Consider the following 26,674-nt stretch of genomic DNA (forward strand, 5'->3'; position numbering starts at 1 on the left):
ACTGTGAATTGCATTGAAAAGAAGGGAGCATGTGCAGGTTATACCAGCTTGCCTCAAGTACAGAAAGAGTCAAGGCCACTGTGAACTATACATTCTAGTGATCGTGCCAATGTACCAGTGTTAGTTAAAGTATCCTTCCTGCGTGCGATGTGACAGGAAGGAGGAAATAGATTGAAACATTTTTCTGAGTAAATGTTGCTAAAACATATAAATGTATAAATCATTAACTTTTTTTTGCTAAAACTGGTATGGTTTGGAATTTGCAATGAAAACAGGATGGTGAGACCCTCAAGTCACATATGGTAACCATTCACAGTGCGAGTTTTTCTGAATATGAAATATTTTATTGTAGTCTGCCAAGAATTAGAGAATATAATAATGACCTTTTTGAAGGCGCGTTTGGCTCTTAGGCTTTAGGGGGACATGTGAGCTCTTGAGAGGGAGCAGATTAGACCAGACATCATATGGGTTAGGTACGAGAAATGTTACGGGAGGAGATTGCTGCAGCCTGGGAGGAGATTGCATCCAAGAAGAGGTGGGGGGTTTCTTGCTCACATTTCTTTCCATGGAAGTCCTTGCACGTCATATTTTTGGCAAGGCAGATCACATTCCTCAGGGGACTTGTGAAGGGTGGGCTGTCTTACTCCTAAATCACAGACGAGAGCAGAAAGAACAACAGATAGAAAGTTTTTTTTAGAATTAGATGCTAAAACTCTAAATGTATACTTTGACTAATTAATTAGTTTTGAAATGATGTATTTGCCTTATGCATTTATTTCTCTTATTGGGAGTTTTTTTGCAAATTATTAATTATTGATTAGCCGTGCTTAATTCACTCTTGAATTATATTTCCTGAACTCTTTAAAGAACTCTGATTGACATTTGATGCCTTATTCCTTTCCTTTATGGAATGTTTTGTATGCAACCTATAATGTTTCTATATTTAATTCTATTATTCCTGTTTTCAAAATTCTGTAGCCTGATTGATATTTGACTAATGAATTAAGGGTCAGAGAGAAATTAACTTTGACTAGAAAATAAAACCCTTTAAAATACTCAACAACTCTCTTCATTGGTTTAAATAATAAACATTTTAGTTTGATTGTTCATGTTTATGTAAAGTCTCCTGAAGGTAATACATGGTGTCAAGGGCCCAACATCTTTTCAGCGGTAAAATAGAGGTAGATGAAGTTTGGCATTGAGAAATTACCGTGAAATTACTGCTGTATCAGTTTCTGGTAGCCAGAGGATGGTCATTATTGATTAGTTTTCTGATTAGTGATTATTGATATCAGCATCAACTATTCAACTAATGGATCATTGACCTTAGGAGTGAAGTAAAATATTTGCCCAAGTTAGATAAATGTCCAAGTCCTGATTCCTGATTCCAATGCTCAGAACCTGAAGACTGGCAAAGCAGTACAGGAAGGTGATGCAAGAAGGTGATTGCTGGAGTGGTGTGAGTATGAATAGGGTTGTGAAATGTTGTTAATGTGCTAGGATGTATTTTTGAAATGTTGAAAATAGTAAGAGTTTTGACTGTTGGTGAAATTCTGCTTATTTGAATTGATGGTGTTATTGATTATATTGGTAATTTCATAGGACAGAATTTTTGATTATTGATTATATGTTCTTAACATGAAAAGTTTGTGTCTTGTTTTATGTTGTCTGGAAATCCAGGGTAGGAATAGAGGGTGGTAAATGGAAGCCACACTGCAGAGAGGTTACTCGTCTGTTGGAATGACACTGAGAAGCTAGGTAGGGCTGGAAGTGTTAAATTAGGGACTATTTTCTGTGTGTAAGTGGTAGTGATTGATAGCAAAGAGTTCGCTGGTGAAAAGTTTGTGTTATATTACCTAGAAAGGGTAACTCTGAAGTAGTAGCAGGTTCTCTAAGCTTGAGTGAAGGGTAAGCGGAAGGGATTTACTTGCAGAGTTTGAAGAGTAAACAAAAGTTCTTACTTTTTTTTTTTTTTTTTTTTTTTTTTTAAACTTTATTGACAGGTAGGAGTAATAAACAGACAGTATCATACATGCATACGTTAGTGGTTACATTTTGTGTATTTACTTTTCGTAAGTGGCAGGAGTCACGGTATTCTGATGTTCTGTGACTAAACCCCGGAAGAATCATAAATGCAGTACATGTGTTCCAAACGCTTGAACTGTAATCTGTGATTGCTCCCCCCTAGGTATTCATTCAATCGTGAAATTGCTTTCATAGTACAGAAATAATCAACAACCCATTCCCCCCCAAACATGTGTCATCCTCATCAGAGTGCTTCCACTCATTTCCTCAGCCAGCAAGATCCTCAGTGTGGTCAACGTTACACAGCCAGGTCAGTTAAAGAAACAATGTACTTATGTACCGCTGAGGTGAGTACCTTCTTGTAGTTTCGTTACTCCACCTCCCCCTCCGAGTCTGGGTCGTCCCCTTCTGGCAAAGGGTCGCAGATTCCTCCTCTGTAGTCATTCCATGCCGCCCATACCTTGTTCCATTTGCGGGGTGCCGCACGGAGGACGTACACTGCCCTTTCAGTCACCATCAGGATGTCCATGTTCTTAACCCACCTACTCGTGGTGGGTAGATCCGGTGCGCCCCATTTCTGCGCTATATCTCGCTTGGCCACGGTCATGGCCAAAGTTGCCCAAATCTGTTCGTACCTACCCAGGTCATTGGGGTCCCAGATGTTCAAGAGGCATTTGCGCGGTTCAGGCAGTACAGAAATTGTAAGGGCCTGGGAGATCGTGCGCATTATCTGCCTCCAGAATTCCTGTATCTGTGGGCATTCCCATAGTGTATGAAATAGTGATCCCTCTTCCCCGCATCCCCTCAAACAAAATGGATGTGGCGCTCTCTGTATTTTATGCAGCAGTGTCCTGGTATAGTAGATGCGGTGTAAGATTTTAAGTAAAAGTTCTTACTTTTGAAGAGTACGCAGAATGTGTTACTCGCAGTGAAAATAAATCTATCCTTTATTTAGTGGAACAGACAGAGTAGTGAATGTTTTTATGCTGTTACTAACAGAATTTTGATTAAGAAAACTCGGAAAAATATTGCAGTAAGATTTTGTGGAGGGTCAGTGGTAGGAGTAAAACTGACTGAAATTGAGACTGACAGCATTGGAGAAAAGAAATTGCATTGAACTGTTGCAAAAATAAAATTATTTGAAGGTTTAAAGAAACTGTTGGAAGGTAAAGTGAAAACATTTGTTTTTAATTGGTGATGCTCCTGAAGGAACACCTGTGCATTTTATGTCTACCAATTTGGGACAAAATTCATGTATGTGGGTTCATCAATGGTGCAAGAGTACTGAAAAAGAGGGTGATTTGAGGTTTCCAAAAGATGGTACTTTTGAATTGCAATTTATTGACAAATTAAGGGAAGTTTTATGTGAAATAAAGACGCCATCTAGAGCTGCACAATTTGAGACTTTAAGCATGTGGGAAAAGACAGCAAGAGACAGAGCAAGTGAGGATAAAAAGGTAAAGCACCGGATGCAGGAGAAGGGAATTAATTATGACAAAAAGTAATAATGATTCAGGGGATGAAATAATGGATGCACTGTTAACTGAGTGTCTGCCACTTTATGTGGTTCCCATTACAACTTCTGAAAATAGTGTACCAGTAAGTACTACAGGGGCTACTGCTTCTGTTGAACAGAGAGAAAAACAGATTGAGAGAACTGTGCAGACCTTCCAGATTGACCAACTACCTGTTGATTCAGCACTGACAGTGATACCTCCAGGTGTTACTGCTTCAAATGTGACTGATTCAGTCCAGAAATTACAAACTGCAGATACACAGATACTACCTAGAACAATTGTGAATGTCCCAATTAATATGGTCCCTACTCAAAAGGTTCAAAGAGCTGCAGAAGGAGTGATTATGGCAGAGTTTATTTCAGAAACTCAGAATTCACGGATTATTGGACAGAAATTACCTCAGACAGTCCAAGCACTGAAAGGTGAGAGGAATGGTCTTTACAACATCTGCAGCCCAGGATAAAAGTAATATATCTGAAAATGGGATTTTTCAAACCTGCTTTGAGGAAGCAGCAGTGACTAAAAAGATAGAGAGCATGGGGGAACAAATTAACCTAGATCCTGAAAAAGAGAGAGAGATTAGGGTTTTAAATTCCATACTTGAAGATGAAGCAATTAACAGTCCCTGCTGTTTAAATTATGAAAATATGAACCAGTGTCAGGAAAAATAATTAATTTCCCTGAGTAAGGAAACAACTACATGTACAGTAACTATACATGATGGGCTGACAGATTTGACTCAAAATTATGAAATTGATGTTTCAGGAAGTTTTCCATTTCAGAAAAGTTTCAGGGTACATATGGATGATGAAGCAAATGAGAAAATGTTTTCTTCAGGAATGCATTTGCACATTTCAGAAATCATAAAATATATTTTCAAATGCAATGTGTTTGATAAATTAGGAGACAAATGGGCAAGAAAACATGAGAAGAAAAAGAAACCACCAGACCTTGTTAGGGAAAATAATAAACAGGATGAGGGAGTAGCTTTTGCTTACTTATTGAGAGAAAAGGTGGGCCACAGAATAAAGGTGAACTTGCAGCATTTCTGAAAACATTTCCACAATTGAGAGACACATGAATGCTGTGGTACCCACAAGTTGATGGATTAGATGACATTTTAAAAGAGTTATGAATTAATTTGGAAATATTCTTTTACATTGCCATGCAAACTGAATTGTGGTTTGAATCTAAAGTTGCTGTGCAAAGGCCAGGTGAGGAGACAATGAAAACGGCTTGCATGAATGCACCATCATTTTCTGATGTTATGGAAGAAAATATAGCAGTGATTACTTTCCTGAAGGGCAGAGTGCCAGCAAAGGATGTTGATTGGGTACAGATGAAAAGAACACAGGATGGATGTAAAGGTGTTTTGGTCTGTGCAAATTCAGGTATGGATGTTGTACTGCTGGAAAATGTGTCCTTTTGGCATTTTTATAACAAATTTGAGCATTGGAAGAAGAAATATAAATGTAAACATGATGCACAAAAACAGAGAGAAATGCAGATGCAAAATATGCCAGTTAAGCGAATGCAAATGTCAGTTTAGAAACAGGTACCAATGGCAGGAATTTTTCAAGCACAGATGATCCCACAAAATATGGAATATGCTAAAAATAATTTAAATAAGTTGTCAAGAGCAAATGTGAATTCTTTCCAGAGACAAAATCAGAACCCAGTCCAACAGGTTGCTGTGTTTGAGAATGAGAGTTTTAACCCTCACAATTCTGAATTTACCAAGTCCATAGGAAGCAGTGGAAAGTCCAGACGTAGTTGTAGGAGTTTAAAACAAAGAAATTACAAGCCCTGTTTTAGAGGAATTTGCACCAAAAATAAGCCCATTTGAGGAAAATTGCCAAGTTGTTGTTTGTGACTCAGGCCTAGCAGGAAAACTATTGTTTTGCAAATTAACCAGCACAATTTACTGTAGATAATGTTAATTTTCAGATTCCTGATGAGGATGTACATTTAAAAATGAACCAACAAGAGACAGCTGTAGCATTGTTTTCAGAAAAGACAGGTGCACAATTACCTTCTGATTTGAAAGAAATAATAAACACAGATATAAGAGAATTCACAGAGAAGGATGCCAGATTAATAAAATGTGCAGAGCATGTCTTAATACAATTAGAACCGGATGACATGTATTCAGGAACACTATCAGTTGCAGAAATTTTACCAATAAAAGGATTTTTGATGGAACTGATTGGAAGTTTATGAAACTTTCTGATCACAGGTTCACAGAAAATAAATGAAAAGAACAGAATAGTGCAGGAGACCATTACCCAATTTCCTTCTCTATAAAAAAGGCAGAACTAGAGCGGTCCCGGAGGGAAAATAGTACCTCATACCAACAATCGATTAACCTGGCGCGTAAAAACGGTTACACCGTTAAATGGGATACGGTTGACCCTGCGGGCCTATTAATAAACCTATTATCTAAAATGAGGAAGGAAATTGACATCTGCCTCTCCCCCAGTGACGACCCTTCCATAATTTTGGACTCTTTCTCCAAAATACAATTAACCTTAAAACAACTATTGATTAGATATCATCGCCCAGATTCGTACCGCCAAACTGGCTGGTTCGATCATAATTGCACTACTGCATTAAAAACTTTAAAAAAGGCCCTCCATGCTACTCCTAGATCTCTGTCTGAGATTCGAGAAGCCAGACGTTTTTATCGTCTGGTAATGAAAAACAGGGAGAAATCATTGAAACAAGAAGCATGGCAGGCCTTAATTACTGCCTCCAAAAATAGGGATTCAACCTTATTTTGGAAAGTGGTTAATGCTGTCTACAGTGGACACTTGGGGCTCCAGGGTCCAGGCAGATAGATGACCCTTTCAAGTACACTGCATGTGATTTAATTAATTTCACTTTGTCACTTTTACATTCATTACCGCATGTTGCAGTAGCTAATAACTTATAAGGTCCTGAAGAAAGCTGGAGTATTTTTTCCATCAAGCTGAAACTAGTTGACCATTCTGCACAGCGCCATAATGTAGTTCAGCTCCTCAACTACCAGGCGTGATTTTAATCTTGACACCTACACCACCCTTTATTAGCTAATCCTAAGTGTAGGTAGTCAATTTTAGTGAGCACCACCTTTAGAGCACTGCACCCATCTAGCACCATTCTTTGAGCAACACTGTGGCTAATATGTCGTCATCCTCGTTCGCACCGTCACATGATGGTCAGGGCGACGAATGGAGCGACCACTTATCCCCATATGATGTAATTCCGCCACGAGGGTGGTCTGATGGGAATTCCATGGCCCAGTGTGACTCAATACACCCTTTCACACACGTACCTGCATGATACCGGTTACCGCCTTGGCAGCATACCACCATGGACCTGGTCTTCTCTATTCCGTTGTTTATGTCTTAAGAGTAGGGGCGCGATTAGACAGGTCGGTAAATTATTCCCCTTGACCCTCCGTAAATGTGTTTTTTTAGGCCTTAATTACTGCCTCCAAAAATAGGGATTCAACCTTATTTTGGAAAGTGGTTAATGCTTCTATTTTCCGTAACAAAAACAATACTGCGGTGATAGATATTGCTATAAATGGTGAAGTTTGGGTCACTCATTTTGAACATCTCTATGATAACGAAACTTCTTCCATACCAGTACCTTATGCCCTTACTACTACGTCTGGAAACATGGGAAGTGCTTGCAAGGGAGTTTTCCCTTTGGGAATTTCCTTTACCTGTGATGAGGTTAAAATGGCAATAAGGGAGAGTACTTCGGGTAAAGCGCCTGGCCCGGATGGTATACCAACCGATGTCTTCAAATATGAAATCGACCTCTGGGCCCCACTTCTAACTAACGTTATGAACAGTGCAAACTTGGTTGGGCTAATATCAACATGGACTGAGGCCATAGTGGTCCCGATTTTCAAAAAGTGCGACAGACAAGATTCAACCTGTTATCGGCCTATTTCCCTTCTAAACGCCCTAATGAAGGTGGCCGGTCGCATTATTCTAAAGCGAATCCAATTGTGGTCCGATGAAGGAAACATCATATCTAAGCTCCAGTATGGTTTTCGTACCGGCATGGGAACAATAGAGCAGAGCTTAAACTTGTATTTTTTGATTTTTAAGTACACCCAGGCCAGAAAAGGGAATCTCTTTATTACTTTTATTGACTTAAGCTCTGATTTTGATTGTGTGGACCACAACCAACTTTGGTCCACACTATCCGACCTGGGGATTGATGAAACAATTTTTAATTTCATCAAGGAATGGAATAGGGGTGCTGGGGCCAGGGTGCGCTTTGGTAAGCAAGGTGAGTGCTCGTCCAAATTTTCTATGATGATGATGATGATTACGCACTTGTATAGCGCACGACTACCCGTAGGCATCTCGGTGCTTCTATGAATACCGCCGAGGAACCCTTCCTGGCCTTTCCCTGTGAGGAGCCCACTCCTGGACACCCCCAAGGTGAAGTCAGGCATCCTCAGCGTTGTTGGGGCCGTTGTAGAGATTAGGCAAGCTATTCCCCAGAGGTGCAGAGTGGGACTCATGATTAGAATAGGCACCGAGGCGAGAATTATCAGGTCCGAGGAAAATTGAGCCCAAGACCCGCCGAGGAGGGAATTGAACCCTGGTCCCGGCCAGACTACTGCATCAGGGTCTGCCGCTCTAACCATTGAGCCACACTTCTATCAAGAGGGGAGTGAGACAGGGGTGTATTCTTGTACCCCTGTTATTCACGTTCTATATAAACTCTATCGGTGACCACCTGAAGGCTTTCCCCTATGACTACCCTTCATCTCAGGGTCACCCCGTCCCCACACTCCTATACGCAGATGATGCGGCTATTATGTCGCAAACCAGGTTGGATCTCCAGAGAGCGGTCACAAAATTTAACAACTATATGAAAGATAAGGGGCTAAAAGTCAACACTACCAAAACATATCCTATGGCTTGTGGGCATGGTACCAAGAATGCACACTGTCCCATATATCTTGAGGGCAGGAGGGTAGAGACCATTGATCACATTCCCTACCCTGGAATATCCTTTGATAGGAAATGCACTTGGCACACAGCAGTTAAAGCGAGAAAACTAGCCTTCTCGAGGGCGGTCAGTGCACTCCATAATTTTGCGGCGAAACTTGGCGGGAGACCCGTCAAGGAACTAATTACAGTATATCAGGCTAAAGGTATATCCACGGCCACCTATGGTTCAGGTATCTGGGGCATTGAAAATATAACATCTATTTAATTAATTGAAAATCAATATCTCAGATATCTTATGGGGGCCCCTAAATCCTCAGCAAATTACCTTACCCATATTGAATTAGGTCTGCCTTTTATTTCTGACACCATAAAAATTGCACCTATCCTTTTATGGCATAAGGTGTGGGTTACCCTGGAGACAGTTTTTAATCGCATATTAATTTCTGACTGTCTTACCCTGGATGGCGTCAGAAATATTAAATGGTTGTCCCACGTGCAAGCCCTGATGACCGAGCTTGGCCATCCTGAGTTTTTCTCTAGACCACCTAGCATGGAAATTATCTCTAGAAAATCATTGAAACAACTGGCCATGAATCATCTAGCCAACAAAAGATGGTCTATAGAAAAACTTAAAAATACAGTTTTGGCCTTTCAGGAAATCACCATCAATCCAGGGCCCCAATTGTACCTTTTAAGTGATCTAACCTGTTACTCAAGAATGTTATTAACACGGTTTAGGTTTGGAACTTTCTTTCGTATTATTACTTTTCCATCTTGTAACAATTGGTAGAGGACTTTGCCTACCTGCCCTTGTGATAATTTATCCCCTCAATCAAATTTACACTGCATTTTATTTTGTGAATTTTATGTTGTTCCACGGAGGATCATTTTGAAACCAATCCTTAAAGTATGGGGCCACCGCTCTTGCAGAACAGTCTATGTTAGATTGCAACAGCTGGAAAATGATCCTGTGGCTCAGGCTATATCTAGTTTTTTAAAATTATTGATTAGGTTTAGAAACTATTTGTAAAGCATTTTATTCTCGTACACATTAGCATTCATACAGCTTTTAAAGCATTTGCCTTAATCTAATCGGACTTGTTCGCTTTTTTATTAACAATGATTTTAATTTTTGTATTTCTGTGATATGTTGCGATTGTATGTTTCTTTTTAACTTATATGCTTTTATGAATTCATTTTTGAATATCGAATAAAGCTCTTTTGAATTTGAATTTGAATTTGAATAGTGCAAGAGATTAAAAGCATAATTTTATGCACATGTTTATGTAAAGTCTCCTGAAGGTAATACATGGTGTCAAGGGCCCAACACCTTTTCAGCTGTAAAATAGATGTAGATGAGGTTTTGCATTGAGAAATTACTGTGAAATTACCGCTGTTTCACACCCTATCCCTGTCGCACCAATGTGTTTCGTTTTCTCCTTATATTTGCTCCTTTCTTGATCATTAGCCACCAATACTGGATGCAAACCCTCTGTTACTACAGTCCTTCTCCATCTTTTAGTTTCTCAAATTCTGAAGAATCCTTACATCAAATGTGCCATGTGGAGAAGCGTGGCTCAGTGGCTAGAGGCGGCAGACCCGGAAGCTGAGATCGGCTGTGGACCAGGGTTCGATTCCCCGCCTCGGCGGGTCTCGGGCTCAAAAATTCCACAGACTCGACAATTCTCGCTCCGGTGCCTACTCAACTCACGGGGTCACACTCTGCGACTCTGAGCAATAGCTTGCTTAATCTCCACTATGGCCCCTCGCGGCGGGATGCCTGGCTTTCACCTTGTGGATACCCTGCCGGGGTATCTCACAGGGGAATACCAGGACGGGTTCCCTAAGCAAGCGCTTAGATACCGTGTCGGTGATTTGCGCTATATAAATACATGTACATTTACATTTACATTTACATTTACATTTACATGTTCAGAGAAAACTAAGACACCATCATCTCTTGTATACTCCAGCCAATTTTCCAACCATACACACGTTTGATATCACATTTCCATTATCATATAGGAAGCCGGTGTGTTAGGAAGTGGCATAAGAATTCCCTCCCTAGTTATTATGCACTTGTCCTTCTTAAAGAAATTCTTGATCTTATTAATCAACTTTATTTTTCTTGTTCTCTTATTTCATTCACTTGACAAAATCCCAAAACTCATCCGTATTTTCACTAAACATATTATTACACCCTCGTCCAATGCCTGTGCAACTCACACCACCAAACCAATCAGAACTTACTACGTATTTCCTTCTCCACCCAATACCCACACACTACCAGTCCATTAACCAACCACACCTTTCAACACACCCACTTGTCTGCCCAATGGCAGGGCGGCTCTTGTGACGTCAGTATTACTCCTTCTACTGACCCTCCCTTTACAATATGCAGTTTTTCTCACGCCTGTCGCTTCAACCAATACCAGCACAGCTCTCTGTGACATCATTATGGCTCCTGCTACTGACCCTCCCTTCACAAGGTAATACAACAATGTCTTTTTTGTCTTTCGTTATGAAATTCTTGTTAGTAACAACGTAAAAACAGCGCTACTCTGTCTGCTCAACTAAACCAAAGATTATTTCTCCACGGGCTACAAAGAGAAAAATTCCTTCCTGTCACTGTGAGTAAAAACCACTGTTTACCCTTCACTTAAGATCAGGAAGACCTGCTACTCCTCTAGGGATACTCCTCTTTTGGGTAAGGCCAAAGATTCACAGGCGGGCCATCTGCTGTCATTCACACTCTACTTTTATAAGATATAGTCCCTATTATAATACTGCCAGCCCTCCGTAGCTTCTCAGCATTATGACAACAGACGAGTAACCTTCTGTAGTGTGATTTCCATTTACCACACTCTTCTAAATTCCATGCCCGGGATTCCCAGGTATCTCTGTGCCTGTGCTTTCAGACAACATAAAACACATCACTAACTCTTAATGTTAAACATATAGTCAATTAGTCAGAACAATAGTCAATAATCAATGATCAATAAGCACCAACTAATCGGTAATAACCATCACTCTGCTACCAGAAAAACTGATCCAGCGAAAGGCCAGGATGAACATTTCACAATCAACAAATTACTCAAAACGGGCCCAAAGACCCATTCAAATTTCTTGACTGGTTCGCTGGGTGTCATGTTTTATTTCACTTTGATCTGAATTAGTCAATGTCTAACTAATCTTCACAGATCAACACTCTTCTTTTGGTCAAAGGACCATTAGTAGAGTAGTTGATGGTGATATTAACGAATTCATTAATCTTTCTTTAAACTTTCTATAATAATCACGGACTTCAATTAAGATTCAATACATTTTATCTAATAATTCATTCTAAATGAACCCTCATTTATACAAATTCACAGTGTAAACTTTGTCAGCTTTCAGGTGACTGCAGCCCATAGATAGAAAAATTCATTTATCAAATTACACTCAAATACACAGACACATTCAACAACTCAAATGCATTAGGAGCGATAGATGAAGAGACAAAAAACACAGTAACTCATACTTTGCAAAAGATATGCAATTTTAAGGCATAAATATATTTACTGAGTGGTGCAATGGGGAAACCGAATCCATGGCCAAAATGTTCGGTGGAGGTCACATGATAAAGGGTTAGGCGACAAAGACTATAGAACAGGTGCAGGATAGGATTATACTTACTACACTTCTCTAGAACCCGACGCACTGGAGCGCATCCCTCTCTTACACTCTCCCCCTCCTCGATATTCTTCTGCAATTCTTCAATCTAATCAGGCTGCCTTTCAGTATTGAATCTTCCCAGTCTGTTCTTCTTCCAGCAGCAGCTCTCGCCTACACCTAACTCAGCATTGACGTCAGCATCCTTCTAAATCCAGGCAAGCATATGCCAGGCACACGGTGCCTTGAGACCTGCAGTTAGTGACTTCTTGCGTATGCGTGAGAGTTTCCCTCTCACATGGGTTAATCACATGGTTATTTGCACGTTACTGGTTGACACATGTGCAGGACGATTTTCAGTTTCAAGCGGGATTTCAGTTACACAGGCAATTATTCTTTATTATTTAAGCAAGCATAAAGCCTTTTCTCCACAAATGGATCTCTTGTGCATGTTATATTTTTTTATCTACCATTTCTATTTGTTAATATCTTGTTAAAGAGAGGTTTTCCTCGAATCCTTGCTCCAGCAGTACTACAATGGTTCTACTCATGTATAACAAAATGCTATTCACTAACCTGTGAGAACAGGTCTACGCCTCCGCCACTCCGTTTTTTCCACACAGAAATCTCCACCATGATTGCAGACATCTTCATACACATACACCTACAATTATTAGTAAAGGTTGGAGGGATCAGGTGTTGCTGGAAATTGGGGAAGATTTATTACAAAAAATGAGGAATTAAGGAGAGATGATAACGGATTGAGGAGGAATTTAGGGAAGGATATATACTTATCCACAAACTGCACTTCTAAAGTTACTACGGCCAAAAAAAAACAGAACAGTTGTAAACGCACTCCAGTTTAGTCCTAGAAATGAAATATATCTAATGGCGATTGGTAGAAGGGAGTTATAGTTAGCACCTGGTTTCCATAGGAAAAACATATTTTGACTGGCTTATAACTTTGGCGCTGTGCCATGATCATCACAAAATTTTCAAAACAAGTGCCCCACTTTGTCTAGTTGTGCATGGAGAGTTTTGGGGTGATTTGTCAACCAGGGGCCAAGAAAAAGGGGGGACACTGCTTTTCCTATGTTCACTCCTATAGAGATTTTAGACACCACTACAGACCAAACCTCTAGACGAAAGTACACCAAATTTGGCAGAGATTTAGCCCTTAGTCCAGTAAGAGAACTTTTTGTGATTTGGTGTAAATTTATTCAGGAGTTTTTAAGATAATGAAAGAAAACCAAATTTGCATATCTAGGACGCTGACAATTTACACATCCAACAGATCTCATGCAGAGATCTCATTGGCTGCCAACACTTCAACCAGGAAGTGTTGGCAGCCGTTGTGGGACTTGGACTCAGCCGAGCCCCAAACATAAATTAAAAAAAGAGAAGAGCAGGGTAGGAATAGCCTGACCCCCTAGGCCTAAAGATGGGGTCCCCAGGAAGACTGCCAGGACCCGAAAGCATTAAAAAAAAAATTGGTAGCGAAAATCACAAAGGTTCACGAATCCTCACAAAAATAAAAAACAAGCGGGGGGTCTCGTGCTTGTTTGTATTAGAGCCCTCAGGTGGACCATGTTACTGGGCCTTATTTTTATGTTTATTATGGGAAGTGGGGGCAAATGCTGCCCCCCCTTTGCCACTATGGGCCATGGAGACTGCCACCTCCCTGTGGTGATGTAAATTCATGAAAGTTGGAGGGGATTGCACAGTCCTCCTCCCGGGCCATATTCGACCCGGGGACCACCATCCCCCTGGAGCATGGCGAAATTTACACTTGGAGGAGGAACGTTCAGCTTTCCTCCGGAGCCATCCGTTTTCAGCTCCAGAAACCCCCACCTCCCCAGGGCAGGCCCTAGATGAACAAAGAGACATTAATGGCCCTGGGGACTGGCACCCCCCAGGTCTGACCCCTACCTCCAGGGATACCCACTCCCGGGACATAGCTGTTTGCTCTTACTTGGTGGGAGCTCCGATATCTTCTGCCAAGTGAGAGCCGTCAGTAAGTTCACTACTGGCGGGAACAAAAAAATTGCTCCCCCCGCTGGGAGAGAGCTTTATATTTTTCTTCCTGAGGGTAGTTAGGTGGGCAGGAAAATCGATGACAAATTTGATCTAGCACTTAGGAAGCAGCATTTTTGCTGCTCCATTCATGTAGAAGCAACTCCGGTATCCAGCTGACCGCGCCTTCTACTGGCATGGCTAGAAGCAGTTACTGCAGAGATAGGGGCTCTAACCAGCAAGAGCTATATCTACCATGGTTAGATATGGGCGAGCAAACATCCCGCGCAAAGGTCTGAAAGTGTTTGCAATGTGCATCATGCAGCACACATCACAAGTGTGAAGAGCCCTTTGCAGTTTGATTATCAGGATAGGAGGAGAGAATATGGTCTCAAGCCTGAGCTGCCAACTATAGAACTGGGAAAACGGGTGTGAGTCTCGGCATCGGCACAACATCCTGTGAACTTGAGCAAATCACTTAATCTTCTTGTTCCTACAAAAACAAATAGGCCCCTGTGTAAGGTAACTGGAGCTCATGGAAAGCGATCTAATAATATATACGGGTGGTGTTCGTACTATATAAAACTGCATTAAAAAAAGATGCAGCAAGTGATAGGGTTTATAAAATACTCAAAGAGTGTATTTCTTTATCATGTGTAAAATTTGATATTAATATGCCACACTACAGCCTGGCACTGAGAGGTACTTGTTCAAAGTGATGGTTTAGGACAGGAGGAGAGGGCATGGTGTTACAGCCAGAGCTGACAGTTATGGAGCTTGGAAACCGGGTTTGAGTTTCGACATCAGCACAACATCCTGTGATCTAGGGCAAATCACTTAATCCCCCTGTTCCTACAGACACGAATTTGTTCTTGTTTAAATAACTGTCTCTCATGTCAAGCACTCTTTCGGCGTCAACAAAACAGCCTGTGATCTTGGGCAAATCCCTCAATCTCCCTGTTCCTACAAAAACGAGTGCGTCCTTGTGTAAAGTAACTGGCGCCCACTTAGAGTGCCTTACTGAAACATTCTGTTAGTGTTGGCACTATATAAAACTGCAGAAAAAAATAGAGATGGAGGACAGAGCGAGTGAACTTAAAACATTTGCACATTATGGAATTCTCCAAGACAAAGAAAAAAAGTAGTTCCCAAAATGGGGTCAGCGGATGTTTACAAGTACTTAGTCCATGTGCTGAGGGAAGAGTCAAACACAGGAGAGGCATGATGCATTCATGCCATGGACAAATGGGATAATGGATTTTAGAATGATGATGGAGCAAGCAAATGGAAAGCCTAGGGGCAGGCTGAAGCCCATAGATAGAATACTACATGTCTCTTTGAGCCAGCACATGCACTGCCTAGCCAAGGCCTAAATATTGCTTCCACACACAGGGAGCAGCTTTTTTGCTGCTCCCTATGTCTAGGAGCAATGACGGCTCCGGCTGGAGGGGGGGAGCTGGTAGGGACCTTGGAGGCATTAGGGCTCCCCCGATGGACCCAAACACTGCACACTGGATGTATGACGTTACAACGCACACTTTTACAACGCATACCTTTACAACACATTTTTTACACCGCAACATCCATTACAACGCACACCATTACAACGCATACCATTACAACGAATTCGTAAAAAATACCTTTACAACGCATTCCACTACAACGCATACTACATCTACAACGCATACCATTACAACGCATTACATTACATTGCATATAAGGTTAGTGTTGGATAGTGTAGGGGTTAAAATTACTATTCTAACTCCAGGGGGTGCAACAGTAGGGAAAGTTTTGGATAGTGTAGGGGTTAACATTACTATTCTAACTCCAGGGGGTGCAACAGTAGGGTAAGTGTTGGATGGTAAGTTTTGCGTTGTAATAGTATGCGTTGTAATGACTGCGTTGTAATGGTATGCGTTGTAGTGGTGTGCGTTGTAGTGTCATGCGTTGTAATGACTGCGTTGTAAATGTATTCGTTGTAATGGATGTTGCGTTGTAAAAGTTTCGTTGTAATGGTAGTGCGTTGTAAAAATTGCGTTGTAAACGTTGTATACCCTGCACACTGGGTGCCATGAGTGAGCTCGAAGGCACCCAGCATCAAGGAGCCAGGGCCTGGGGGCTGGAGTTTCCGGGTCCAAAAATGGCCCTTCCCCATTAATGTTTTTTTGTGTTGCCTGTTGAAAGCAGACTTCATTATTCTCCCTTTAAATTACTACAAGTATTCAAATGTACAAATCACCTGGAAGCTCTGCTCATTTGGCGCTGTCCCACATTCCTTAGAAGTATACAAAGGTCTTCCACCTTTTGCCAGTATGATGTACAGCTTACCAAAAGGCCCCTGTCATGTTTCCCACCGATTTTAGTGGCACATTATTGGTGGAAAAGACTATTAGGACATCTCCACCATACAAAGAGCACTTACTTCATATAGTTAAGAGTAAGAACCCTTGTTTGGGGGAGATTTACCTGTTTGTAGTCTTGTTGTTGTCTTCTCTATAGGAGGATTCATGTTATCACAGATTTTTGGATGTAGTCGCAGAGGAACAATCACAATGCTCAAACAGGCACAAGGTCAATGGAGACTTTTCCTCGTGGTCCACTATGCAGCTCTAGTGCAGAATATGCACCACACATTCACCCAATGAGGTAGCACCTACTAATTAATCAGTAGAAAGCACTCCAGTTGGGTAGACATTTTGAGGAAATCTGTGGACTCTTGTTAGATACAGTAGCAGGTGAGGTTCCATTCTGGCCCAGTCACATACACATCTGCTAACACAACCACACAGACACTCAGATACCTAATCAAATATTCATTCAGCAACTCTCACATCCACTCACAGACCCACACAGCCAATCATATGTGAAAACCCATACATTCACTCACATACACACTCACATACCCACTAAACCACTCACACACCCACTAACAGACCTATCAAGCCACTCACACACCCACTCAGTCACCCACATAACCACTCACAGACCCATACAGCCACTTACATGCCCATTTAAAGATCTGCACAGCCACTCACACACCTATACAGCCAATAACACACCCACTTGCAGACCCATATAGCTACACACACACCCACACAGCTATTCACATACCTACTCACAGATCCATACAGCCACTCATACCCACTCGCCGACTCATAAATCTACTTACACACCCTCAAAACTACTCACACACTCCCTCACAGACTGATACATCCACTCACACACCCAGTCACCAACATATACAGCTGCTCACACACCAATTCACTGGCAAACACAGTCACTCACATACCCACTTACAGACCCAAACAGACACTCACACACACCTACTGACATACATATACAGCCACTCACCTGAGGCGTGAGCCGGGAGATAGACTAGCGATTTACTGCTGACCTTTTAACTGCGATTTGCTATTTGCACTGCTTCAGCCTTCTTCTGCACACACTTGCTTTTTTTAATTTTGCTTTTATTTTCGTACCGTTTTTAGCTTCTGACATGCAAATTGCCCATAATTCACTGTGACCCGATTTTGATAGTTACTTTGCACTGCTATTTACCTGTGGCTTAGTAGTGGGCTCCAGAGGCCGGTTTTAGCTCTGTGGTGCTGATCCACCATCTTGGGTGAGTCAAGGTGAGCAGTCCAGGCTTTTTCCTGCTCTCACATCTGATTCCCCGCTCTCTTTCTGTATATATCATGAGCCCAGAGTGGGCATGCACTGTTACCTCTCCTGAGGCGTGATCCGTGAGATAGACTAGCGATTTACTGCTGATCTTTTAACTGCGATATGCTATTTGCACTGTTTCAGCCTTCTTCTGCACACACTTGCTTTTTTAAATGTTGCTTTTATTTTCGTACAGTTTTTAGCTTCTGACATGCAAATTGCCCATAATTCACTGTGACCCGATTTTGATAGTTACTTTGCACTGCTATTTACCTGTGGCTTAGTAGTGGTCCCCGGAGGCCGGGTTTAGCTCTGTGGTGCTGATCCGCCATCTTGGGTGAGTCAAGGTGAGCAGTCCAGGCTTTTTCCTTCTCTCACACCTGATTCCATGTTGGTGCCTTCACTGTATAAATTATGAGGCTGGAGCGAGCGTGCAGCGGACGCGCACAGCGGGAGCGCCGCTGGCGCGCCAAAGGCAAGCCCGTCTGTGCCCATCCGTGCCCCGGGAGCGCCCAGCGCCAGCCACGCTGCCCGCCACACTTGTGAGCTCCAAGCTGGCCGGAGGTCCGTCAGTCGTAAGAAACTTTTAGCACTTGACAACACCAAGTACAAGGGGGGGATCAGTAAGCTGTCCTCCATAGTTTTTAAAGGACTTGCCCCACCTGCAAATTCTGTTTCCATATTAAGCCGTTAGTCTCTGCTCTTCGAATTAAGAGGGAGAATAGGATTTGAGCTGCACTTATTAACTCCCGCTCTATGGTGAAACATGCTCCGGAAATCTATGAGCTTCTTTCCGATGGAAATCTAGATGTCCCATTTATAACTGAAACCTGGCTTAACGATCACTGCGCTCCTGTGGTCGAGCTGGCCATTCCTGCGGGCTTTAAAATTGTGAGAGCAGACCATAGAACTGGGAAGGGGGGCGGGATAGCAGTGGTGTTCATGGACATTTGGGCTTTCTCTAGTGAGCCATCCGTGGGGCAAGTGGATGGGGAGGCCCTCGACTTCTCCATCGTTATGTCCCCCCATTACACACTGGGTGGCACTTTAGTCTGGAAAACAACCATTACAACGCAATTATTACAACGCACTGCTTTTACAACGCAACTTTTACAACGCAGGTTCCTTTACAACGCATGCCATTACAACGCATGCCAGTACAACGCAGATGTCATTACAACACATGCCATTACAACGCATTTTTGGGTAAGTTTGAAATTGTTTATTACATGTTTTTTTAATATATTTTTTAATAAAAGAGTAATTATTTAAATACTAGAGTATTCTTTTAAAGTCAAAGGAAATAATTTTTTATATAAAAAAAATTAGGTAATGTTTTATAAGTATTTATTTTAATATTTGAGTATTAATAAGCAACTATTTTTAAAAAATTAAAAAGATTAGGAAATGTAGTATTTTTTATATTATTTTAGGAAATGTAGTACTTTTTATATTATTTTAAAATGTAATATTAAAAGATTGTAATGAAAATTTTAAAAAATTAATACTCTAGTATTAAACCCCCATGTTGTTTGAATACTAATTTATGCCCTTCCACTATCCTACACTTACCCTACTTTTACACCCCCCTGGAGTTAGAATAGTAATTTTTAAAACTACACTATCCAAAACTTACCCTACTATTACACCCTCCTGGTGTTAGAATAGTAATGTTTACCCTTACACTATCCAACACTTACCCTACTATTACACCCCCCTGGAGTTAGAATAGTTATTTATACCCCTACACTATCCAGCACTTACCCTACTATTACACCTCCCTGGTGTTATAATAGTAATTTATACCCCTACACTATCCAACACTTACCCTACTATTACACCCCCCTGGAGTTAGAATAGTAATTTTTACCCCTACACTATCCAACACTTACCCTACTATTACACCCCCCTGGAGTTAGAATAGTAATTTTTACCCCTACACTATCCTGCACTTACCCTATTATTACACCCCCCTGGAGTTTGTTTAGTAATTTTTACCCTTACACTATCGAGCACTTACCCTACTATTACACCCCCCTGGAGTTAGAATAGTAATTTATACCCCTACACTATCCAGCACTTACCCTACTATTACACCCCCCTGGAGTTAGAATAGTAATATATACCCCTACACTATCCAGCACTTACTCTACTTACACCCCCCTGGAGTTAGAATAGTGATATATACCCCTACACTATCCAGCACTTACCCTACTATTACACCCCCCTGGAGATAGAATAGTAATTTTTACCCCTACACTATTCAGCACTTACCCTACTATTACACCCCCCGGATTTAGAATAGTAATTTTTACCCCTACACTATCCATCACTTACCCTACTATTACACCCCCCTGGAGTTTGAATACAAATTTATACCTTTCCACTATCCTATATTTACCCTACTTTTACACACCCCTGGAGTTAGAATAGTAATTTTTACCACTACACTATCCAAAACCTACCCTACTATTACACCCTCCTGGAGTTAGAATAGTAATTGTTAGCCCTACACTATCCAGCACTTACCCTACTATTACACCTCCCTGGAGTTAGAATAGTAATTTTTACCCCTACACTATCCAACACTTACCCTACTATAACACCACCCTGTAGTTAGAATAGTAATTTTTACCCCTATACTATCCAGCACTTACCCTTCTATTACACCCCCCTGGAGTTAGAATAGTAATTTTTACCCCTACACTCTCAAGCACTTATCCTACTATTACACCTCCCTGGAGTTAGAATAGTAAATTATACCCCTACACTATCCAGCACATACTCTAGTATTACACCCACCTGGAGTAACAATAGTAATTATTACTCCTCCACTATCCAATACATACTCTGATATTACACCCCCTTGAAGAAAAATTAGGTATTTTTAATTGATAAATAATTAAATTTTATAATTAATAAAGAGTGTAATTTTAATAAAAATATATTTTAAGAATATTTATTTTAAATAAGTGAATTTTATAAACATTTATTATTTGATTTACAAATAAGTAATAATTAATTTTTAAAAAATTCACATGCTTTATCATTGATTGTTTTGTAAAGAATTGTCCTACATTTATTTCAATAGCTCGCTATGTGAATCTTGCGTATATGAAATAAGAAGCTTGCTGGAGACTAACGGGGTTCGTTACACATCCAAAAGGGAGTGTGCATAAGGTAAGAAGAATATTTAATATGTTTAGACATTATTAAGAATATAAAAGAAACAAGTTTAAATAAATAACATATGTAAAATAATTTATTACGACACAGTTTATTAAAGTAAAATTGTAAATAACTTTATTTATTAACAGAATATATTTTAATACATTTTTGCATATATTTAAACATTTTAAAAAAAAGGAATTACATTTATAAAAATAATTTTTAATATTGTTTAATAATAAATACAGTTTTAAAAAAAATAGTCCTTTTTCTTTTTTTGCAGCTTTTGATGACGTATACGCGTGAACGTAAAACGCGTAGGCAGCCATATTGAGGAGCGTCACTGGACAGAGCAGAAGCCTGTAGATCTGCGCTCAGGTAGGAAAGTTTATAAAGTTTTTATTTAAGTTAAAAAAAGTGCATATTGATAATTATTACAAGGAGAGAATAGGCAGGTGTAGAATAGGTAAATAACATGTTTAGTTTACATTCCACATGTTCACGAACACATTGTTAGAGTATGGCTACGTCGGGTTACGTGTTTGTTTCACTTTTTTGCAATGTATGCTTTTATTTATTTAGAAAGTAGTTAAACAACGGTTTGTGAATGTATTATTGTGAAATTGTTTGTTTGGGAATCCATCGGACACAGAAGAAGATCGATTTACTAACATTGGATTTCGAGTGGAGAAAATGGATCGTTTTTCGTGGTGGATTTAAGGAATCGTGGAACACATCTTTGGATTGTTTTTGGAATTTGTTTTTCGATGGATTAACATCTTTGGAAATGGATTTTGAAGTAGAGCTGATTTCGAGTACAGCAAGATGATGGATACATTTTCGATTTGTTGGGGAGTTGGAGATTGTTTAGTTTTGGAGATGAAAATATTTTTGGCGGAATTGTTTGTTGTAAACCGATCTTCAAAAAAGGAATACCTTATTTTGGAAATGCATTTAAAAAAAAATATATGCAACAATTAGATTTATTTAATTGCTTTTTGGGAATGGTTTTTAAAAAATGTAATACAAAACAAGCATGGCTTTGGATTACATTGGATTGCATTAAAGAAAAGAAAAAAAGAAAAAAGAAGACTTCTAAGGTAAGGTGACCCGACTTTGAATTTACAAAAAAATATTTTAGAAAAAAGCCAATTGAAATGCCAATTTAAATGTGGTGTAATGTAATTTAGGGCAAAACAGGAAAGTAATACTATAGGGAGAATCAGTAGTGGAGTATGTGTGCAACATTATCTAGGCAGTCTGAAGCCACACACAACGAAAACTGTTGTAAAGCAGCCAATAGTCGTTCTGACATTTCTTTGGATCTTTTAGAGATGCGTGGGTTCAGACTACCTGTTAATGATTGTGACATTCTCATTTCTTAGAAACTTTGCTCCTTCCTCAAAGTTTCCAAGAAATTATATAAATTAGGATGAGGTTTTCCAATTGTGTGGTTGAAGGAGTTGTGCCATCCCTCTATGGCATTGTTTGTCTTTGCCTCTCCTTCTAAGCAGGTCGTGTAGCAGTTCCACCACTCCACATGGAAACGTGGCTTCCTCTTGCGACCCGACCTGCTTAGATGTCCAATCCATGTGTCTTCGAAATAATTTAGCTGGGGTGCCAATTTTTCTTCATTTGTAGTAAAAAAGTCAGATTCAGTAATTGCAGTGTAGTACTCGTCTACACTTGTAGGAGGGACAAAGCAAAGTGCAGTTCGTTTTTTTAGTTTGAATTGCAGTTTGCTGTCTGATATGTAATCCACAACTAGGGATGTTTTTTGTATTTTACGCCAAAATACCTGGGAAAAATAGAAAAAACATCCCTGAATTTGGGTATCCGTGTACGTTTTGGAAATAATATTTATCATTGTGAATTCAAAATCAATAATTATTTTCCTAGGACTTTTATTGGATGTTTTTGATTTAACCACTGTTAAAAGTTCAGTGTACATTGTGGATTGTTTATCAGATAGCAAACAGTATACTAGGGGTACTACTGTATGGTTAATTTTTGCATGAATAGTGTATATTTGGGTGAAAGGATGGGGGGTACTTTTAAATGTCCCATCCATCATCCAAATATCACTATTTTCTAACTTGGCAAGGTTACGGGGTGTGCTAAAGATAATTATTCGTTTCTGAGGGTTTTGGTTGTCATGCAGGATAAAAGTTTCATTAGATATAGAAACAGAGAGTTCAGGAGGAATTACAATGTCAGTGAATGTCTGGGGTGTAACTCTTTTTGGGTTACTTGCCTGTTCTTTACGTTGAATAATTAGTCTCAGATTAGGTATAATAGGCATACTGCTAGCAATGTGGTCAGGAACATGCTGAGCTAACTCCTTCAAAATAGATCCAGAGGAGTCATTGGAGGTGCTTGCAATATTCTTCATTTCGTTTATGGTTTCTCTAACTTCAATCTCCATTGCAGAGGCAGAATGGTTATGCTCAGTTGTTTTTTCAACGGTGTCACCCAGAGTAACCACTCTGCCTTTGCAATGGGATGAGTAATATTGCACGCACCTCCAATGTCTCCTTGGTTCAGTAATTCTTTCCTTGCAATAAATATATCCTACATACTGTAGGAGACGGTTTCCTTTCCTGCTTGTAAGGTATTTTGCTGCTTTATCTTGTGACATTTTCTGAAATGATAAATTGAAAAGGAAAAAATGTTGAAATTTTTTGAAAATAGTTTTTATTCATTACTGGGCATTGTCATTTAATTTTTTGTTTTGATTTTACTTTCTGTACACTATAAGGCGTAGAATTAGTTTTAAAAACATGCTTATAAGATATTTACCTTGGTTGTGTACTTTAAGTTGTCTTTTAGATGGTGGTTGTTTTGGGATTGATTGTTGTCTGTAGGTACTGTAGGTTCTTGTCTTGAACTGGTTTTGCTTCAGATTGTTTGGAAGTTTTCTGTAGAAGAAAATAAAATATATAGGTTGTTCAATTATACATTAAAAATACCCTATTGTTTTGGGTTTTAATATGTTCTTATTTTCATGGTTAGTATGCATGACTGTTTTTCTAATTAAACATTTTTTAAGCACAGCAAAACATTTTTATTAATAAATTCAAACATGTATTCGAAAGATTTAATAAAGGGTTGATTCTATGTGCTCACTTACCCTTTCTTTTGCAATTAAAATGTCTTTCAGCTTGGTCTTGAATAAGATGCTGTTCCTCTGGTGTTGTTTTTGAAGATTAAGAATGATTTCTGTTTTTAAAAAATAAAATATATAGGATGTTCATTTATACATTATAGATATCCTATTAGTTTGGAATTTAAAGAAACATGTTTTAATGGTTAGTATGGATGACTGTTTTTTACACATACATTTTTTGACTAGAACCTCAAATACTTTTATATTTTAGAAAAAGGCATTTGGAAAAACAATGATAGAATTAATTCTATCTTGTGAAATCAGTTCATTTTTATTCGTTAATTATTTAAAAAGATATTTACCAAAGAATTTGCTTTTTCGATATGTGTCTGAGTTGGTTGTATTTATTTGGAAGCTGTTCTTCTGGTGTTGTTTTCAAGATTTAGGCTGTTTGCTGTAATTATGAAAAGATATATATTTTAAACCTATTTCTTAAACATTTTTAAACACATTTTTTAAGGAATATAATGCTTGACAGTTTTTACATTCTCAATATTTTAAGTTAAAAATGTTTGCTTACTTTTTTATAATTCATAAATGTCTAAAAATGAGAATTTTCATCTGTTACTCTTTCTGCATATTATCGGTTTATTACGTTTCAAATGTTTTAAATATATATTCTGCTTACTTGTTTAATTTGATTGTAGTATGTTCAGGTTTTTTCAAAATTATTCTTTAATAAATGTATCTGAAACTGACAAAATAATACCTGTATATTAATATTTTTGTAAGGTACATTTAAAAAAATAATAGTTTAATTATCTAATAGCTTACTTACTTTTATTTTGAATGTAAGTTGAATGTGAAATGCTGTCTTTCAGTCACGTTAGCAGTGGCGTAAAATGTGTCTGCTCTCGCTCGTAGTCATCCGACCACTGACTTCAAAATGGTGGATCAGCTGTATTTATAGCTTTAATTGTGTCTAATCAATATTTTTCTAAAAAGAATCGTTTAATTTGGTTTTTTATGAGGTTTCATTTGATGTGTGAAGGTATATTTTAATTTATTGATATAAAAAGTGTGTTTATTCTGTTTTGGTTCGACATTTATCCTCTATTTTGTTTGCTGTGGGTTCCTTTTAGTGTCATTAAAACTGCTGTAGGACTGCGGCATTTGCTACCTTACAAAATGGTGGCTCCTTTTATTTACGTTTGTTTAATCTGAATGAAGCATTTTGACTTGCCGTTCTTTTATACACTGTATTTTTTGGAAATTTTGTTTGCTTAGTTTATGTTTTAAAATTTGTATTTTTTTATTTTATTTAAAATTAAAAAATTCATGAGTATTAATTTTTATACCTGAGTATTCATTTTAATATCCGAGTATTAATTTAGTAAAAATAGGTTAGTTTTAGTTCAAAATACGTTTAGTTCCTTTTACCGTTTTAATACACTTCCCCACCCAAAACCCCTATTTTCCCTGTATCCCGTGCCAGGTTGTAGGTTACAAAATTAATAATATATATATTTTTAAAAAATATATATGCATTGTAATGGTATGCCGAGTATTGTCATGCGTTGTAATTGCACTTTTATAGTATTTAATACATTTGCGTTATAATGGTATGCATTGTAAGATCATTCGTTGTAATGGTATTTGCGTTGTAAAAAATGCGTTGTAATGGTATGCGTTGTAAAAGTATGCGTTGTAACGTCATACATTCTTAATTAATAGCATTCCGTACGGCGAAATGCTGTGGATTAGAAGAATATGCAGCACAGAAGTGGACTGTGTACAGGCCCAACAGGCCAGCAGGGACAGGTTCTTAGCTAGAGGGTATGCTGAGAGCGTAGTGATGTCAGCAATCATCAAGGCCAACAAACAGCAATGTTCAGAAATATTGGCTGATCGTCCCAAGAAGGAGGTTAACCCGTCTCAATCTATTGACCAATCAATCAATCAGATAATTTGTAAAGCGCACTGCATACCCGCGAGGGTTTCAAGGCGCGGAAGGGAGGGGAGGAAGGGGGTGCTGGAGCTACTGGTCGAACAGCCAGGTCTTGAGTAGTTTCCTGAAGGATAAAAGGTCTTCGGTTTGTCGTAGGGTGAGGGGGAGGGTGTTCCAGGTCTTGGCGGCGCAGTGGTAAAAGGATTGCCTCTGGCTGTGATTTTACGGATGCGTGGGACGGTAGCCAGGGAGAGGTCTGCGGAGCGGAGTTTCCTGTTGGGTACGTGGAAAGAGAGTCGGCTGTTGAGATAGGCTGTGCCGGTCTTGTGGAGTGCCTTGTGTGCGTGGATCAGGAGCTTGAAGAAGATTCTTTTGTCGACAGGGAGCCAGTGCAGGTTATTTAGGTGGGGGGGAGGTCATCGCGGCGCGGGACATCGAGGATCAGACGTGCCGAGGCATTCTGGATTCTTTGCAGTCTGTTGATGAGCTTGGTCGGGGCTCCGGCGTAGAGGGCGTTTCCGTAATCGAGTCTGCTGCTGACTAGGGCCTGGGTGACGTCAGCACCAACCTACAAGGCTGGTGCTGACGTTTAATCGACAGCACAAGACACTGAGAAAAATAG

Source organism: Lissotriton helveticus, chromosome 5_1, assembly GCF_964261635.1.
Source record: "Lissotriton helveticus chromosome 5_1, aLisHel1.1, whole genome shotgun sequence".
NCBI classification, from domain to species: domain Eukaryota; kingdom Metazoa; phylum Chordata; class Amphibia; order Caudata; family Salamandridae; genus Lissotriton; species Lissotriton helveticus.